General features: G+C 41.1%; 1 protein-coding gene across 3 annotated transcripts in view; it reads right to left on the reverse strand.

The window, feature by feature from the left end:
* TNS3 (tensin 3) overlaps nucleotides 1–8,772 on the reverse strand; it is a 208,726-nt gene extending 199,954 nt beyond the window's left edge. For all 3 annotated transcript variants that reach the window (XM_071429877.1, XM_071429876.1, XM_071429875.1), the window contains exon 1: nucleotides 8,572–8,772. The gene's annotated coding sequence lies outside the window, so the exon portion shown is untranslated. The remainder of the gene's footprint in view (nucleotides 1–8,571) is intronic.
* Nucleotides 8,773–20,089: the final 11,317 nt, after the last annotated feature.

The following is a 20,089-nucleotide window of genomic DNA, read 5'->3' on the forward strand; positions in this document are numbered from 1 at the left end:
GTGAGTCTTCCACAGGGTGCAGTCCTCCGAGGACAGGCTGCTCCAGCCTGGAAGCAGGGACCCCCTGTCTCCAATGGGTTTCCCACTGGATCGCAGCTTCCTCCAAGCATCCACCCACTCCAGCATGAGCACCTCCCCCACGGGCTGCAGATCTCTGCATCCCCCGTGGATCCCCATGGGCTGCAGGGGCACAGCTGCTTCACCATGGTCATCAGTCACCACAGCCTGCAGAGGTATCTTGGCTCTGGCACCTGAAGCACCTCTTCCCACTCCTTCTTCACTGACCTTGGTGTCTCCATATTGTTTCCCTCACATGTTCTTACCTCCTCCTCTTCTCTGGATAGAAAAACACTGTGCCCCCACTTTGTTTTGATTTTCTTCTTAAATATGTTATCACAGAGGCATTACCATAACTTCTAATTGGCCCAGCTTTGGCCAGAGGCATGTCCATCTTCAGACCCATCAGGGATTGTCTCTGCTGGACATGGTGGAAACTTCTAGCAGCTTCTCACTGAAGCCACCTCTGTGACCCCCCGCTACCAAAAACCAGGCCATGCACAACCAATATGGCTTTACTCACATTTCAGTCCAGCTCAGCCAAACCAAGTTTTCTACATTAAGCAGAATAACTATGTTTTCACAAAATCTCACACCTGCAGGGGACATAGTCTCACTTGAAAGCACACAGCTAAAGGCACTAACCAGGACAACTGGATCTTTTATATGAAGTGTTAATTCAACTAGGGGCTGCCTTCTTCACAAATAGGCACAAGCCATTAAAAAACAATTCTCAAAGATTCTTCTGATTATTTATCAGTTCCTTCTAGCAACATGTGATCTTGCACCACACGATCACTGACCATTTTGAATCTATAGTCTTAAGCTAAACTGAGAATCAATGCTTCAGTCCTGGTTTTCCTCAGAAGTACTGTTCTGTACTTGTAGATTCAAGATGTCACACCTGAATACAGCCACTCTTTCCCAATTAGCCCCCAAATCCTCTTTCTTGGTAAGAGGCATATTATCTCCTGTAGACCATAATGAAAGCTGGAGTGCCTCATTATGTCTCCAACTTTTGGTAAAGGTCAGCTTGTTCCTACACTTTATTACCCGAACATACAAGGAGAACAGCTATTCTCTTTTCAGGGCAGAATGAGCATCTGCATTCCAAAATAAAATACAGTAACAGCTTGTATACACACAGGGAACAGTCAAAGCGTTTTAATGACATAGAATTAAAAAGTTAAAACTGCAATTTTTTTTTAAATTGGTTTTCTTCAAATTACCTCGGCATAGCAGAGAGAGCAGGTATTAAACAAAAGAATACTCCCTGCGAAAGCTAAAAGATTTTGACATGCTACTCTTGCATTTCCTGGGGAATGGAGTTTTAACTGGCTTCTGGCATAACTCCTCTAGAGGTTCATTTCCTAGATGGAACTATAAATCTTATGATGCATTTTATCAGTGCTAACAATAAAACTATTGTGCTTCAGGAAAGCTACTCCTTGGAGAAAAGTCCAGTGTGCTTACCAAGGCTAGGGGTGGGGGAGGGGGGAGAAAAATATCACAAATTAAGCACATTCCAGAAAGCAGTACAGAAGTCAAAGCACAATATTAGACTGAAAAGGCAGAATTTTTAAGCTTCAAAAGGCAAGAACTTTATGGACGAATATTAAGTGTCAAGCCAGAACTAAAACTAATTCCTCCTCTGGCCCATCATTCAATGTCTTGAAACAACATACATAATTTAATATAGACAGACAAATCTTAACATAAGATTCAAGCTTTCACATTTAAATATACTTTTGGAAGGCAGGCAGGTAAAGGAGCAGAAGGGCAGCACCAAAATATTTTATGTAACCACAGTATATAAGACAGAAAGAAATTAGACAAAAAGAATACTAGCATCCATAAAATACTGCAGAATACAAAAAGCTCTCAAATACAATAAGCCCTCAAAATAACAGAACAGCTGGTATCAACTGCAGCAAGGCCACTGCTGAATACCTGCTGAAAGGGAATACCTGCAAAGTTACAAAAAGCACAGAATTGTCAGTCATTTGTTTCCACAGTCATAAAGAAAATATGTAAAGACTTGCCCATATTTATATGCTATAATTTGCTTATGAAGATGCACTTCTGAAACATGCATATTGCTGATATTTGAAAGACAGTTTTATTTCAACAAACCATACTCAAAGAGCAAGAGCAACTATAATAGAATAGCAGGGGGTTTTTTAAATGTTTATAACCTTACAGGTCAAAAAAAAAAAAAAAATCCAAAATTGGGCTAGACTAGAGCCCCAGTAGAGAACAGACAGAAATTTTAGGAAACAGGCTAATAATAATCTCAGTGGTTCAGCTGAAATCTACTAATCCAAACATTTATTACTTAAAATCCAGTCTACTACTTTAAAAAAACTCTGCATTTCCCCCCAGAGTGTGATCTTAAACACCCTAACCTATTGAATTTGCCACTGGAAATGCCAGGTTTCCCAGAACCTGCAGTAATAGGTTGTACTTGACTTTTCATCTTCCAAATCAAATCCATCTCAACTGAAAATAAAACTAGTCCTAAAGACTGAGTGTGGCTGATAACTGCAAGAATAATTGAATGACTGGAAAAAAGATTACACGCCTCAGGAATTACTTATTTCTAACTTAGTGAAATACTAAGGAAGTATTACTAATACTAAGGAAGTATTACTAATACTAATACTAAGGAAGTAAGTGTTCTTAAAGGAAGCGTTTTCAGAGGTTTTTCAAGCACAAATTAAATTGATTTCATACTAAAATCAGCAGCAATTCATTAAATCATAGGCCTACGCTCTCATTTCTTGACCACCACAACAGTCTATGTGTTTTTTAGCTATAAACAGGTAACAACACATTCATCAAAGCCAGAGGGAACAGTTTGTTACCAAAATCCAAGCAGCTGAAGTTTCTTCATGTATATATAATAAATTAAAAAACAGCAAATCACCCATAACCTGGCAGACATACAATAGAAACAATTTGTTAAAAATTACATTTCAGTTGCAAACACAACAGGAAAGGCCACCAGGTAAACAAAACCTAGCATACATTTTCAGAAAACCTGATGTTCCCAGAAGTACACAATACCCACAAAGATATTCTTTATAGCTACTATTTCCAGGACACAGACTGTTAGAAAAGTATCCTGTAACAAGTCACTATCATCCATTCATGAAAAGCTTGCATGCACAAAAGCTGTATTTTCATAACTAACTCATTTACAATTAGGGTAAAAGTCACACCAGGCTGTGGAACACAGATCATGTCTCCCTCTTCACTAGCTCCATGAGACAGAAGACAAGGATGCTCAACAATGCGGTACAGAATCTAACACTGCTAAAGCTAGGCATTACAAACCATCCATCTCTGGAAGAAACCTCTAATGGAGCAATCCACTAGCTTGTGGTTGGTATAAAACAGTCAGGAACGCCTGACCTGAGCACATCTCAGTCTCTCCTGTTACAGCAATTGCTCCTCAATACTAAAGCACTGAAGCAGGAAGGGGATAATCTGCATGTACAGCATACTAAAAGGCATACCGGAAGACTTCTAAGCCAGTACACTGTCCTCTGATGAGGAAGGCTCACCTTCAAGCTCCTTCTCACCTTTTCTTCCAGATTGCACATGAGCACCCCGAACACAGTGCTGTGGTATCTGCCTTTTCTTGGCTCTGTGAATAGTGGATTATTTACCACAACGATCTAGTCTCAGATTCCAACGCCAATTTTACCGCTCTTCTTCACAGTGGATTGGCCTCAATTCCCCCTATGTTGCTAAACTACCAACTTGTCTAACAGCAGCAAGCTATCTCTGCTAACCACTACAAACACAGCCACAGCCCTGAAACAGGAAAAAAATCTCAGTATATCAGAGGATTGAGCTACTGACACTACTGCTGCCAGAGGACTGGAGAAGGAAGATGTACCCACTTATGCAAGGACAAGAAGCAACAGCAGCATCCTGACACTGACCAGCAGCATGAAAGAAGGTGCAGAATGCAGAATACAGCTCTCTGGGCCTTCTTCATCCCCTCCAGAGAACAGGTGGCAAGCCAGATCAAAGTGTTCTCTGGGTCACTTTCAACTGCAGCAACTTGCTGAATCACTAAACCAAGAGATATGGAAACCTAAGTGCACAAAAAAGCCCCCAAAATGCACTAACTGAGATGAATAAAGATGATTACGACGTAAAAAATGTCCTATTTTGGCAACCAAGAAGCCTTACAAAAACCTGACATTTTTGTCTGCCTAAAGATAAGAGGTGCAACATGCTTTATATAGCACAAAGAAACACTTATAGAGAAAATATTTCAGCAGAGACCCTGGTATACAACAAGGCAATATTACACAAATATAAATATCCCTCATCAAATTAGATACTAGCAATTTCTTTTTACCTTATGTCCTCAAAAGAATTTTAGTAGTACTAGCTGCAAAAAAAGAACAAATACAGAAAGACCTATTGAAGAAGAGAGGCCACCCATTTTACTTCAACTAAAAAGACAGCTGTAAATACAGTTCTTCTACTGATCAATGATAATGTGCTTACAAAGCATTGAGTCTGAGATACTGTATGCAAGGTACACAAGGTAGTATAGTACATTGAAAATTTTACATATGGTCTAATGTACATTCTTCCTTGAATTGAAAAGAGCTCAAACTCACATCACAGGATTCCACAGTTTCCCCAACTAAAATTATCCTTCAAGAAAAACCATAATACAGCATTTTAATTGAAAGTAAAATCAGATGTCTACAATCACCTTTTCACTCCATCTGCAAGCATATAGATTTGACCAAGTTGGGAGGAAAAAAGATGCCCTCTACCCTGCTTTTTGTTTGTTTCATGGTTAAGGCTTAAAAGATATCACCACCAAAGTTTTGTTTTTTCAGTAAATTAATGCAAGACCAAAAGTTAAAAAGCTAAGTTACAGAGGTTTCTCCTGAACATATAAAACCTGTTCTCCAAACACCACCACTCCTTTTCTTATTCCCCAAATCACAAATAAATACATTCCTAAATGGAATCACATCCTCTTTCTGCCATCCCCAAAGCTAAGAGAGTGTCTGTGAAGCTCATGGAACTACAAAGATATAATAGCATCTTCCCTTCCTCTGTCTCTGAGGCTGCTTAATTTCCTCAGGTCCTTTTCAGTGGATGTACACTGAAAGCAGGCTGCATCAACACATCTGTCCATTACACTACTGCATATCAATATGCCACCTTATGCCTCAAGCAATTCATTATCTCAATTCTGTTATCACAAAGGTCTGTACCTGCAAGGTAATTAGATAGTAGCATGGTGGGGTAGGCAAGATGAGAGAGGGAGTAGTGAGCAAAAGAAAAAAGAAAGGTGGACACCCAATCCCTGTGAAGCAAGGCAATGTTAATTTCCTGTCACTGGCGGATCGCTACAACAGACCCTGCAGATCATGAAAATTCTGGCTTAAGGTATCAAGCACAGAAAAGCTATACTCTTTTCCAGAAGTTAACAAGTCCTGAGTATGCAAATCCAGTTATATTCTTAAACTGTGAAAAAAGCAACTTTAAAAGCACAGTTACATTGTGAAATACATCAATACAGAAGACTATCAAGTGGGGAAAAAAGGGTGAGGGGGCACTTACACACATTAAGTGTATTACCATTATCACTGCAGACTCCCTCACACTACCAAAAATGTAAGAAAACCTCAGACGTACCTCAGGGTGATAGTGACTTGTTACAGGATACTTTTCTGAACAGTCAGTGTCCTGGAAATAGCAGCTATAAAGAATATCTTTGTGGGTATTGTGTACTTCTGGGAACGTCTGATTTTCTGAAAATATGTGCTAGGTTTTGTTTACCTGGTGCGCTTTCCTGTCGTGTTTGCAACTGAAATGCAATTGAAATGTAATTTTTAACAAACTGCTGATATTGTATGTCTTTTATCAGAAACAGCAGCCTGCTCTATCCCTAGCTGTAAAACATCATATTGCAGGCTGTTTCTCTGAAACTCAGTTTTTATTCATCATCAAATGGCAGGCTTTGGGGACGTTGGCCTGCACCTTTAATAGCTTTGATATTTCCCAGATGCTTGCTTTCCCTACCCCTCACTAAAATAATTTGCTGCCAAACACCTGCAAATACTTACATACAAATCCCTGTTACAGGCCTGCTGTATAAGAAATAACTAAGCAGAAACCAAACTTAACTTTTAGAGAGAGTATCCAGTCACATGGTTTGCTTCTCACCTTCCACCCACAAAGGTCCTAAGACCAGGAGAAATAACAGAACAAAAGATCCAAAACCCAGCCCAGCCAAAACAAAACTCAAAAAAAAAAAAAAAGCAAAACCAAAAAGCTGAATCATTCACTCCCTGTCTCCCACCTCTCCTATCACACATCTTCCTTCACAGCTGGAGAGTCTCCATCAAGAGGTATTTTCCAAGAGACTCTTCAGCAACAGGTCAAGTGTGTAGCTTATACATAGACCCTCATTATGACATGGTAACTTCTGATTACTTTCAGTTGTGTATTTGAGCCAAGATCCTTCCAAAATGCAAATGAGTTAATAATCTCATTCTTCAACTGGCAGCCAGAAAAACACCACTAGAAATCCTCACCAGGAATAATATGGAACTGTAAGCTCTAAAATTAAATGCTAACCAATTATTAAGTTTCTATAGCATTTTTACTGACTTCTAAAATAATTTCCTTATATTGGTTCTCCTTTATTATACCTGTTCTGCAATTTCAGAACTACTCTATTTTAGTCATCATTTCTCTTTTTGTTAAAGAGTATATTTAGGAGACACATAGGTAATTATACTAACAAGGTTTTATCCAAATAACTGCCACCAATCTCTCAAAAATACCAACATTCTCTGTCATTATGGTCACTTCCAGAGAAGGGAAGTCAGACAAAAGACATTAAGAGACTCCCCATCAGCTTTTTCTAATGCAAAAAGAAATTGCTGTATTTTTCCAATATTCTGCCTTATTATGTCTCTATCTCAGTGGTATCTTCTGATCTGCTAGCTATAGAGGTTATAGTCAAAGAGGCAGATAACCCAGAGTTATGGACTAACATGCCTCCCTGGCAAGCAGCCCAGAGAGAGAACGAAAAAGATTGCTGTTGTGGGTTCTGTGTTTGAGATAGAAATATTTTCTGAATGACCAGAAAACAAGAGCAGGCCAAAGAAGGTAATACCAATGGTGATGATATCCAAAAATATCACAGCTGTTTTAGTAAAACAAAGTGTGACCAGCAGAAAGGTACTTTGGATTAAATCAGAGATTGCAAGGAACACGGATTAAACAACTTGTGGCCACTGCCTTCTCTAAATAATCATTCCCTGGGGCACATGTACAATCTAAATTGAAACAGAATGTTTTAACTTAACTCATAGAAAACTCTTGGTAATGCGCCATTAATTCATGAGCACATGTACTTCCAACAAATTACATGACTAATTAAAACTTCCAATAAACATGAGTTATTAGAAGTAATCGATTTAGTTACACCTTCTCACCTAATCCTAGACTTGGAAATGTGACTCTTGGTTAAGGTGCAACTCCCTAACATTCAGGAGACCACCCGACATGGAGGATCACAGCTGTGGAGCCTGAGCCACCTACCCTGCACTACTGGCCAGCACCAATGCCAAAAGCTGCTCAAGACCTGGACGTTTGTGAGAAGACATACAAAGGTTCTAAATAGCGATCCTCAGTAAGGATCAATTATCTAGGAAAGTGATCAGAAGGCTTCACGCATCTGGAAGTTTTAGCCAGTGATGGCAAGACACTGCCAACAGTTCAGAAAAGCTGGGCATCGGGAGAGATCTGGGTGGATACCAAAACCAGCACCATTTATCACAGACACCAGCAGATGTGCTGAGGCCCAGGGCAGGCTCAGCAAGGGCTGTCTGTGGACGACGAGCGAAGCGGGGGAGGACGGGGGGGCCTCCCCGCTGGCGGACGCACCTCAGCCTCAGACCGGGCGTCTCCCTGCCTGACGAACCCACAGGCTGAAGTAACTTTCTAAGAGAGAAGCGAGTGCCCGGCCACTAAACTGCCCAGCATGGAGAGAGAGCTAGCGTGACTACAAAGATACAGGAGCGCCTTCCCGCCCCCTCGGCCGGAGCCTGCCTGCGGACGGCACGGCCCTCACAGCCCCGGCGCCATCCTGCCTTCCCTGCGGCAGCGCTCTACCACTTCTACCCTAGCGGTACTATGAACTCCCGAACACTGTCCCAGTGGACGGCGCTCCCAATCCCTCTAGACTGCCCGAACCCCCGCCCGACCCCACCACTGGGAACTGCGCCCTTCCCGCCCTAACACGCTCCGGGGCGAACGCGGAGCCCTGACACCCGGTAGCGACTGTGGAGGCCCCGCAAACCCTCAATCCCCACCGCGGCGGTCCCGCGGCCCACCGAAGGGCCTCCCTCCCTTCCCCGCCGCCGAATTTCCTCCGCCCCACCAGGAACAAAGCCCCGCGCCGCCGCACCGGTCGGCGCGTTCTCATTGCCGTGGATCACGACGGCCGACAAAGTTTACCTCGTTTTCCCGGCTCCGCGACAGGACAAGGCGGCTCGGTCGGGGAGCAGGAGCAGGAATCCCCCTCCCCCAGCGCCGCACACACTTGTTTTTATTTCTTCTGCTCCCTCCCGCCGTGAGAAGCCTCCAGCGTCTCGATCAAGGCTGAAGAGGAGGCGGAGAAGAGGCGCGTGGCACTGCTCCCGGCTTGGGGCGGGGGGGTACGGGGTAGCCTAGCCGTGCCTCGCTGCCCTTCACCCTGAAGCGGCGACACCAGCCCCCTCCTCTGGCCTGCTACCTGGCGCCATCTCCCCGTGGCAGCCTGACTGCCTCGTTCGGAAGGCTTGGGAGGGGGGTGGGGGATCTTCAGGCCGGGAGAGTGCCGCCACCCCTAGGGCCCTGCATGGCTTGGCTTTCCTCCCTGTATCCCGGCGGCTTTGAGCTTAAGTGCAGGGCTAGAAGTTGCAGCTCCTGTAACAAGAGCATTTACCTCTCTCCAGGACGGCTTGGCTTGGCTGCCGCCAGAGGAGTGAGGCTAACGCCCATAACCAGCCACGTGCAAAGCGGCCACAGTAAGGAAGCCAAAACCGAGAGGTTTGCACCTTTTAGTTTCTCAGCACAGCACCAGAGATGCAAAGATGATCTCTAAAATCACAGCTTAGATGCTGCTTGTTATAGACACGTATTACAATAGTGGCTCTTCGCAAATATTAAAATGAATACTATGTGTTTTGTTGGAAAGTTACGCTGTATTAATCTCTTTTAAGTAGTGTGGTAAATATAGTTTTTAGGCTATAGCATAATATTAAAATAGAAACTATGTGATGTAAGATACTTTTTGTAACTAGCTCAAGGAATGGAAAGGATAACCAAGAAATTCTTCGCATTATCCTAACTGGATAGAGATAACAGCAACAGACGCCAAGATCCCAAGAGAAGAAGTATCACCTTATCAGGAAAGCTCAGACTTCGAGGAACCAAGAAGATCGATTTTCAAGATGAGGGGGGGGAAGTTAAAATTAAGTAGAAACACCCTAGTGTGAAAGGAAGGTTTGAATCATGTATGAGATATATGAATATGCAATAGGCTATTGCTTTTAAGGGGTAATTCTTTGTTAGCAAGGTGTGCTTTGTGGCACAGTGCCAGGCACATGGACGTCCATAATTCTTTACCGATTGTCTCTTATTGTCCTGATTTTTATTATTATTTTCATTACTACAAAACTTTGAATATTTTAACAAAAGTGAACGGCATTTGTCACGCTGCCTAACGCTGCAGATTCCCTCTGTACAAAAGCTCATGCAAGTAGAGCTCTTTACTGTAAAAAAACAGGGCAGGAGACTCTTTCTTCTTTTAATGCCTTTATTGAAGGCAATTAGCTCAAGATTGGGAAGCCTGACAGGTCTGCACTCTCCGTTATCTCTCCCGGGGAGACTCAAAGAAGAAAACTAGGGGCAGCTTTGTCCCGTAGGACCTGAGCGAGAAGTCAATTATTCGCGGGAGTCACTAAAGCGTAACGACGATCTCGCTCTCTCACCTTTTTCTAGCTCTACGCCTCGGTTTAAGATGATTTTTGTGCTCAGGGCGAGGAGCAACAAAGGTTTTTCAGCATCTCTGCAGGCTCAGCATTCTGTTCCTTACGTCCAGGCATCACTCTAATTTCTTAATTCTGCATTGGCTCGTTGTTTTTGGGGTCTTTTCGGTAAGTTTGACACTTCCCATGGCATGCTGGTCCCGAAGTTATTTTGCATCTTCTGATGCCCCCTCCTCCTACGTCTCGTCCTTTCCCCTCACTGTCTGGGGAGGTCCCCTCCCTTCACTGTCTGGTGAGAAGAGCCATTAACTTAGCCCTAGCCAGGGCCTTTACTGATACAAAAAGAACCTTTAACTTCAACGACTTGTGATTATCATAACAAACACGTAGCACTTTGGCAGCAACACTGGTCTGACTAGTTTTTGTAACCTTATTCTCACAAAAAAAATTGGTAGATTTTTGTTTATAACATTTACTACACTGGTATTTATGCTATTTACACACCAAGAATTACTTCTCCCTTGAAGTAGCTCAAGAAAGGGCAGCTCCATGCCTGGAGTTCCTGCCGGACATACACACATGTCACTGGTATCTGTACCTGCTGGTTCACAGCTACTTCCATTTGCATAAGGAGTAACTTCCGTAACTTTCCTTTGGTGCAGAATTTCACTCCCAAAGGGGACTCTGAAATTTAGCTAAAATGGGTATAACTTGAGGCCATTCCTTGCATATCTATATATATATATCTATATATATATATATATATATATATAAAATCAAATATTATCTGAAGCAAAAAGGAACTTAATTAATAAAATTGGATTTGCTAACACACACCACACTCAGATGCTAACTGAGGCCTCACTTGAGGTGAATGCATATTACTAGTGACAAAGATTTGAGCATGCCTCTTATGACTAGGACCCCATGTAAACATCATGTGACCTTGTTGTAGCTTGTCCCAGAAACAAGCTTATGGAAGTGACAAGCAATAACAAATACTTCATTACTCTTAGAGGCTAGATTTACAGCCAGCCTATTCTAGCACTAGGCACTTCTTCTCTCTGGCTGATTTAGGCAATATAGTGGCTGATCTTTGCAATTCCATTGCATTGAGGACAAAGGACCACCAAGAAACAGATATCTCTAGAGATCCAGAGATGGGTTTCAAAGTTCAATGTTAAGTCTGTTTTTTGCAATAGAAATTTCATATTATGGGAATAGGCAAAGTGCCTGCAACACCAACAAAACAAAAAGAGAATTACAATCACCTTCTAGCTTTCAAGCGAAAGTTTCAAAACTTGACCTCCAAGGAAACAAGGTAGAAATTACTATATTTTTTAAAATTTAAACTATCATGATTTAGCACTCTGACAACATGGTTTTTAAATTCTTCCACTTAGGCAATACTTCACATATATGCAGACACCACCTTACAGATGCACGTATTTTACATATGACACTAGCCAAAGAAAAAAAGTATTCTTGCACAGTTCTGCAATGTGAAGGGTCAGTCCCAGGGAGTTCAGTGTGTAGGGTTAATACCACAGTGTTAGCCTAGCATAAATGTTCTTTACTTTTTATAGTATGTCTATGGTAAATAATACCTTCTAATATGTTTACAGCTGTACTTATCACCTCTATATTGTGAATTCCTCCCTTCATCACTTTTCCCTAGGAATTGGGAGGGACAGGAAAGGAGAAAATCCGTGTCTGTGTTTTAAAGAGGTTTCAGTGTTTTTGAACCTGCCTAGAGATGTTACCACTGACCATGTTAAACATTCATCTCAGACACAAACTTGCTGAATCAAAGAATCTGTTGTGTGCTAGGCTAACCTGCTATCAAAATAGTCTTGTCTTCTACTTTAATGACATCACAAACACATTTACATATTCTAAAGAATGGAGTAAGAGTAGTTATGGTAGTGATTCATACCTTTCACACACTGGGTTACTACTTGCTCTGATGTGCTTTATTCTTACTAGTTTCTACAGAAGCAACCAAATTTGAGTAATGTATCAGGTGAACAAATAAAGTTTTTATATCAGATGGAAGAAGGATTGCTTGGTCAGTTATCACTGTGTTGAAACTAATCATCTATTCTTACCAGCAACCAAGAAATTGGAGAGCAAGTTACACAGAAATCAGGGAACAGAAAAATGGTTTCAGTCCTATTGCCATTTTGCTTCAATAACACAAACCAGAACAGCAGTCTTTCATGTGCATAAAATACATACGGTGATGGCATAAACTATGTTTATAACCACTCATAAGGCATATATCACATTTGCATCAAGAGCACTTGATAGATATCAAGTTTCCCTTGAGTAAGTCTCCTAAAATTCAGTACACTCTTTCAAACTAGGCTATTTAATATAAATTTGTAATCTGACTTCAGTGTTAGAGGTCACAAAATAATTTTAAGTAGCTCCAAATGTAACATAAAGAGTAGCATAAGAACTTACATTGTTTCATAAACGTCCCTCCAGCAGCTCTGTATTCTGGCATGAACAACCATCACATTTTTATTTGTAACAAGAAAAAGAATTCTCTGGTGTAGCCACAGCTCTCTCCACAGAGAACAACAGGCACAACTTTGCCAGGCATTTTCCTGGGGAAGGCTGTGATAAGATCAGAGAAAAAAATGATAAACAATTCTTGCCTTCACTTGCTGCACCTGTTGTGCACATGTAGAATGTGTTATGGAGATTTGTTTACCGAAGGGTGTTTTCTTGATTGGCCAATGGTGATGGTGTTTGGATTTGATTAACCAATCTGCTCAAAGCTGTATTTGACTGTCTGCAAGGGTGATAGGTTTTTTCTTAATGAGTATGGCATGGCATGGCATGGCATGGCGATCGATCAGCCTTCTGCAATCATGGAGTCAATGCTAATTATCACCCAGCTGGGGGCTTGCGACAACACTCTGGTAACTGGTTTTATTGTTTCTTTTCATTTTCAGCAAAACAAATCCTTATGGCTGCAGTGCTGTACAAATAATAATCATCTCATTCATGTACTGTTAACAGAACTGGTATCTGTAAGGTTCCTTCCAACCCACACCATTCTGTGATTTATGAATTGCCCTGCATATGTCAGCTTTGGGCACTAAGTCACCATTTCAGAAATTTTCAAGCTACCACACCAACAGACCATATTTAACCTCATGTTCTAGGAATGAACCCACATGACCTATTTCCACCACTGACTTACTGGTACAGATGATGCATGGTATTTGTGGTGGTTAAAAAGCTAATGTTAAATCTGCTGACTTATCAAACACACCCGTGATTGTGTTACAAGTGCAACAATGAAACATCAAGCTGCATTAACCTTCTGAAATGTTAAGTTGATACAAAATCAAAAGAAAGATACAAAAATCTCTAAACTGAGAATAACTGCAGTCCATACCGACAGTGTGTTGCAGAAAAAAATCTATCAATTATCTGATTCTTATTGGTACTCTGGTTCTTTAATAAAAAATGGGCAAGAACAAGAATCTTGCACAGTATTTACAACATTTTCTCCCTCTATTGATTTATGATATTCCTAATAAATGATTACATTTTTGCAGGTTATCAGCTTGCAAGGCAAGCAAGCCCCTGTAAATGCATATCTACATTACTCATTACAAGATAGTATAGGCATGCTGAAAATTATTGTAAAAATCAGGACTATGCAGTTTTAAGGTTGGCTCATTTACATTATTATGATACAATGAGCACTATATGTGTATTCATGCAATCCAATACTTGATGCCCTGTGATATAACAAAAAAAGCCTAGTACTTTACATATTCCCATAAACATTTTTCTATTCTCCAGTTTCCTAGAACTGCTCCTCCTTTTTTTTTCCTTGCATTAAGAAGCATTAAGAAGAAACTAGTGAGAAACACTGCAACTGGCAAGTTTAAAATTGTGAAGGCTGCAGAAAAGTTTCTAATATATTGTATAATTGATGCTTTGTTTAACATATACTACTACAACTGTAGTTCAGAAAAAAAACCACTCACTCTAGAGGTGCTTTCAAGGCAAGTCTGGTGGTACTGAGTGACCGAAGTCATGTGTTATTTGATACAGAGAAAACCGATAGGAAAGAGAACTAAATAAAAAGTAAAACAGTTGCTGCTTTTTGCTCTTCACAAAATTCAGATCAGTTCTCTCATAGGCCTGTCCTGGTTTAGGGCAAATTTGGGAGAAAACCTCTGAAGGGTTTCTTCTAGAGAGCAGATTCAAGCGGCCCCCTCCCCCAACCAGTTCAGGCAAATATTTCCTTGGAGAAAAATGGAAAAAAACTGTTAATTTGGCAGGCAAAGCATTCACCAGCACAAAATAAATGAGCCATGTTAAAAAACAAAACCTCTTGCCGCCCCAAAGGAGGTGACAAATTCAAAAATGTCCCCTTCGTGGGCTGTAGCTTGGCTCACTCAGTCTCTTATCAGTCCCTCCAGCACTGGAAATGCCATGGCCCAGGCCTGGTCTGGTGGGCCACAGGTGTGAGCTGCCGGTGCTCCTCTGGGTGTTCAGTCCAGAGCAGGTTTAAACAGGTCCAAAGAAAAAGAAAAACCACAGTCCGGGAAACTTCTCTGCCTCAGCTAGCTAAAAACTAACTAAAAGCAAAGGAGAGCTCTGTCGTGCTGTCTGGGTGTCCGTCTGCAGACAATGCAGTCCAGGAGGAGAAATGTGGAGGAGTGAGTGCAGTTTCTGAAAAAAAATTCTGCAAATCTTCCCTCCCCTTCACTTTCAGAACCAATCTTAAAGGTGGAAAACTTATTTCTGGGCTAAACAGACAAATGGGGATATGAGCATCATAAAGTCACCCCAGGTCAAGGACTCACACAGAAGTTCCACACACAGGGATCAATTGCACAGTTCTTCAACTTCTGTGATGGGATACAACTGAATCAAATGCCATGTATCATATACTTAGTGTAACATGACTGGAAATTTAGTGCAGAACATACAAAAGTTCTGCACTAAACTGGCTACACAAAGTTTAAAAAAACAAAACAGAGAACCTATAGCATGATGTTACAACATGCTTCCTCAAATTTCAGTGCATCGCTTCACGATTAATGACTGCCAGGGTTTTTTGATGGCACAAGAGCTTCAAAATAATATTTTTCTCTTCCTTCACCTCCCTTTATCATACAGTGAAACAGGCCCCAACTCAGAACAATCTGTAGAGATAACAGCTCTGAGACAGAACCTGCTGTACATGTTGAGTGTCTATGAATAACATTAGTATGTGTGTACACTACTTATTAGTGGAGATGGGATGATTTCCTTAAACTGAAGAGAAAGCAAGCTTTCTTCAAGTCTGTGAAGAGCATCCTACCTCCTAGTTATGGTCCAGTAGTATCAGCTACCAATTATCAGTGAAGTCATACAAGACCTCATAGATGAGCAGCCATGAGTTTCCATGTCAATTTAGAACCTTCACAGACTGCAGGTTAGCCACCACTGTTTTCTAGAATATGGAGCCAGACATCTTGGATTCTAGCAATTAATTTGAAATTAAGATTCTTTAGATAAGGGTAGATAGAGCCACACTCTTTAAGGACCTGTTGCAGGTCCTTAGAAATGGTATTCCCCAGTTTAGTATTCCCACCAAAACCCAGACACTGCTCTACTTGCTCCCACTCCCCCTCTCCATCTGGCAGCTGGAGAGGAGAATTCAAGGCATAAAAAATAATTATCAAATAAGAACAATTACTGGAAACAGCAATGAAATAAGAAAACAAACAGTAACAATCCTAATAACAAAAGTATACAAAATAGAGAGTGATTCAGAGAATTCCTTCCCCCATCCTAGGAATGACATGAGGTGGTATTGAATAAGGTCATGGTTCTAGCCATGCCCCCTCCTGCCTACTGGAAAACTTAACCCTGTCCTAGCTGGAACAAGGACAATACTATAAACAGGAAATTTATTTAACCAAATACAATAATAATTATCCCTCCTTAAGTATAGTATGCTATGTCTCCGTAATATGTAAAACCAATGGGTGTGCCTCTAGGAGCCTAAATTTTTGTCCAGTTACTCAACTCCTGGCTGCTTTTTACAACCCCATATATCATCTCCAGTTTAAGGAAGATCCCTAAACTTTCATTATAATTTCAGCTGTACAAAAAGCTTTAAAGATTTGAATGGCACATCTATGATTCACAAAAATCATAGGTCTCGTAGTTAATCTTCTCAGGGAATATGATGTCCTCTTTTTAATTCATAATTACATTATTCAAAGAATACATCCCAAAGAATTAAATCTAACCTGCAAATGTATATGTATATCCCCCCTTATGAAAGGGAGATGCAACAAGACAAAATTTTTTTTTATAAAACTTCTTCCTGTGAAGAATGTCTGCCTCCAGGCTCCAGGTGCCCTATTTCAAAATCTTGTATCCTTTCCCCTCCAGTCCAGTTTATAAATCAAAATAGTCTTTTTCTCACCAGTTTGAATCATAAGGGGAGAGAGGAAGACACCAATTTTGAGTTTGGTGTGAGCTGACCAATAACATCAGAAGAGTTGCAATAATATAACTGTAGCCGCATGAATTAGGAAAATACATTCAATTAGCCATAATAAAATAGAACAGAGGAACAACATTGCTCTGAGTGAACATGAGACACAAATCAGCCTGTTGTATTTTCCCAGAGCTTACATTCAACTCTGCAAGACAAACCAAAACTACAACTGTTGAATGAGGAGGAAGACTTTTAGCATAGTGACAATTATAAGGCACAAGGGAACTCATTGAGTTCAACTTGTTCAATACTGACCAAACCTCAGCGCAGTATCCAGTCAAGAAAAATGTAGGATAAAATACAATTAAATTCTTCATTGAGATCTGTTATAGGGATGGAGAATGTTTTAATAATTTCACTGCATCTTTGATGCTCAGATTGTCTCATGGTTCTCACTGAAGACAATTTAAAAAAAACCCAAAAATCTTCTTACAACAGGTCATTTCCCATAGAAGTTTCTGAAAAGTTGCTTTCTGCCTACCTGTTAGATTATGCCAGTCTTACACTAGTAGAGATACTGGTAAGTTATTTATGACAAATGGCAGGAAGCACTAGCATGACTTTTTCTAGGTTCACTCAGCCACCTGTGAAAGCCCTTAACTTCTTGAGCAGAGCACTAATTGGTGCTGTCCCACACTTTTGGCCCACTTACACTGACACAGCTTCCTACCACAGACTTAGTTTGCACTGGTCTACAGAATGTCTTTTGCTACTACAGCCATCTTACCTGTTCAAAAAATATGAGCACTCAGAGAATTACCCTTCTGCTGGGAGGCCTCCATCTCCACTGAGGCTTTGTCAGCAGTGTTCCACCAGTTTAGAAAAAGTTATTTTCCCTAAAAGGACTCCCAGTTGACATGGCTATGCCAGTCCAACTTTACAACTTTAAAATGTACAGCAGGACAAAATTCTTAGATTAACTCCCTTTTATCCATGATAATCTTTGTTTTAATTCCCCTTCTTTGCTATCTGTTTTGTCAGCCTGGAGACTTCACATTTTCAAGCCTTTATCCTGAACCAGGAACTATCCTTATAATACAGAAAACCGGGATTAATGTATTATTTACTTATCTTCAGAACCTTATAAATACACCAAGTTATTGCAAGATTCAAGATAAAATGAAGAATACAGGCAAGAACATCCACTTTCTCAAAGTTACAGGCAGAAGATATTGCCTAGAACTACAGAAACTTGGTATAGCCGAGACATATCTACCTATTTACCTATGTCACCAGAACAGCTGAAATATATCATATTTACAGACTGACAAATCTTCCTGATCTCACATTATTCCAAAAGCAGTACCTCTGAAATGAACTAAGTACAGTGCTTTTCTCTCTTCAATATGGAGAACAGAAATAAACCTAAAATAAGGGATGTTATCCCTCACCCAAATTTTTTTCACAATAAGGGAATTTCTCTTTCAAGCTTGATCAAGTTTATATTTATTTTGGATCATTCCTGTGCCTACTCCAATATCAGACAGATGTACAGTGGTAGCCTAACTGCATGACTCAGATTTTTGTGACTGCTTTTTCCTTTCTTTTCCAACACTTACTGAAAAAAATGCATTAAGTGGAGGAGAGAGGGTCTAGAAAAAGAAACTTAGTAGACGTCTAAGATTCTATTTTAAACAGACCCCATAAAAAAGGTTCAACAAAATCTCAAACAACTCTAACTACCCTAGAGGCTGGATCTTGAAATCACAGTGTTGTTCACATAAACACAGAACATTCTGATTTACGAAATACCCACAAGGATGGTCAAGTCCAGCTCTTAAGTGACTGATGCATACAGAGACTGAATTTGCAACTTCGGTGTTATTAGCACCATGCTCTAACCAATGTAATATTTATAACTTCACAGAACATCTAAAGACAAGTTATCAGGCCACCTTAGTTTAAGACAATTATATGGAGTGGAGATGCCAAAATGAACTACCTACCCTTAGTTTTAACCACTTCCCTTTCACCAATAAGGAGACATGAATGGAAGAAGATATAAGTAAAAAAACAGTTTACTAGAAAACAAACAACAACCACCAAGATAACAGCAATAAACACTAGACACAAAGGTGCTGAAACCCTTGGACTCCCCAGGAACAAAGAAAACCACATGCTAGGTATCTTGGTTTAAGACAATTTAAGGGAGATGCTCTAAGATGAGTTACCTGCTCTTGGTTTTGACCAATCCCTTGCCACGCATAAGGAGAAATTAATACAAGTCGATATAAGTGAAAAAATAAGTTTACTGACAAGCAAAACAGAACCAGGCAAAAAAAAAAAAAAAAAGTGAATAATCTATTAGATACAAAATTGCCAAGTCTGCCCAACTTCCATGAGAACAAAGAGAAATTTTAAATGACAGTGACACCTCCTACCAAGATGGCTGCTCTGCAGCCAAGCATGTGACTCAAAAACAGTGGGGAAAAATGGCAGCCTTACCTCTCCAGCAGTGGAAATTCCATCAACAAAGGCAGTTGGCACACTTCAGCAGCTGGTACTCAGTCATGGGCTAGAACTCATGAAGAGACTTTGTCATCCTCTTGGCAGGCAGTAGACAGCAAAGCAGGGCTGGAGCAACTCTCCCTTCCTGCCTCAGCTGGGCACTGTTTGTGGGCTGAGGACCACACAGAGTGAGGCTGCTCCACTCCCCTTGACACAATGTCTTGGCCGCAGTCAAGCACTCCCAGAATTCATCTTGAGGCAGTCCATGATGCAAGAGAGGAACAAAAGTGGATAAAAAAACCCCAAAGCAGACCCTCTGCCTTGAGCAAAGACCACAAGGCAAAAAAGATGGTCTGCTTGGGTGACTCTGACTTTTTAAAGGAATACCACCAATCCCCCAAACCTGGCACCCTGTCTTAAAAAGAGATAGTAATAAATTTGGGCACCGATAGATAAGGAGTACATTCTTCCTCCCCAGATGGTGATACTGTAGCATGCCGCATGGACCAGAAGACAAACAAAGTATGGTGGAAAAACCCTCCCTCAGGATGGCAGCCATCATAAACAGATTGGATGGACCAGAAGGCGAAGACAATATGGCAAAGAAGCCCCACTCAACTCAACCTTTCCCCTGGAACAAAAAACAGGAAGCAGTTCTGGTGGCAGATGGGGTGTGCTGGCATTGCCTAGGGGCCTCCGGTCCCAGGGTGTCAGCTCCCCTTCTTCCTTTTAATGACTGTCATGATGTGTATGTGTGTGAGGTCAGAGCAGCTGCTCGCTGCCTCCTCCTGCCACCTGCTGCACTCAGCCGGTGTTGGTGCTGCTGTCATAGGCCCCTATCCCAAAGAGTAGGAGGAGGAAGAAGAAAGTGGACCCATGAAGCAATGAGGAAAGGTGGCCCCAGTCCCCAGCAGTCCTATCTTGGTATGGCAGCTGCAGAAAGGTATTCACTCTGAAACAGTTTTGGATTGCAAAACTCAGCTTCTCAGGTTTCTAACCAGAGACCTGCCCAAAGCAACTTCCTTAG

Source organism: Agelaius tricolor, unplaced genomic scaffold, assembly GCF_023055355.1.
Source record: "Agelaius tricolor isolate 1412-34295 unplaced genomic scaffold, bAgeTri1.0.p SCAF_6, whole genome shotgun sequence".
In the NCBI taxonomy this organism is placed as follows: Eukaryota; Metazoa; Chordata; class Aves; order Passeriformes; family Icteridae; genus Agelaius; species Agelaius tricolor.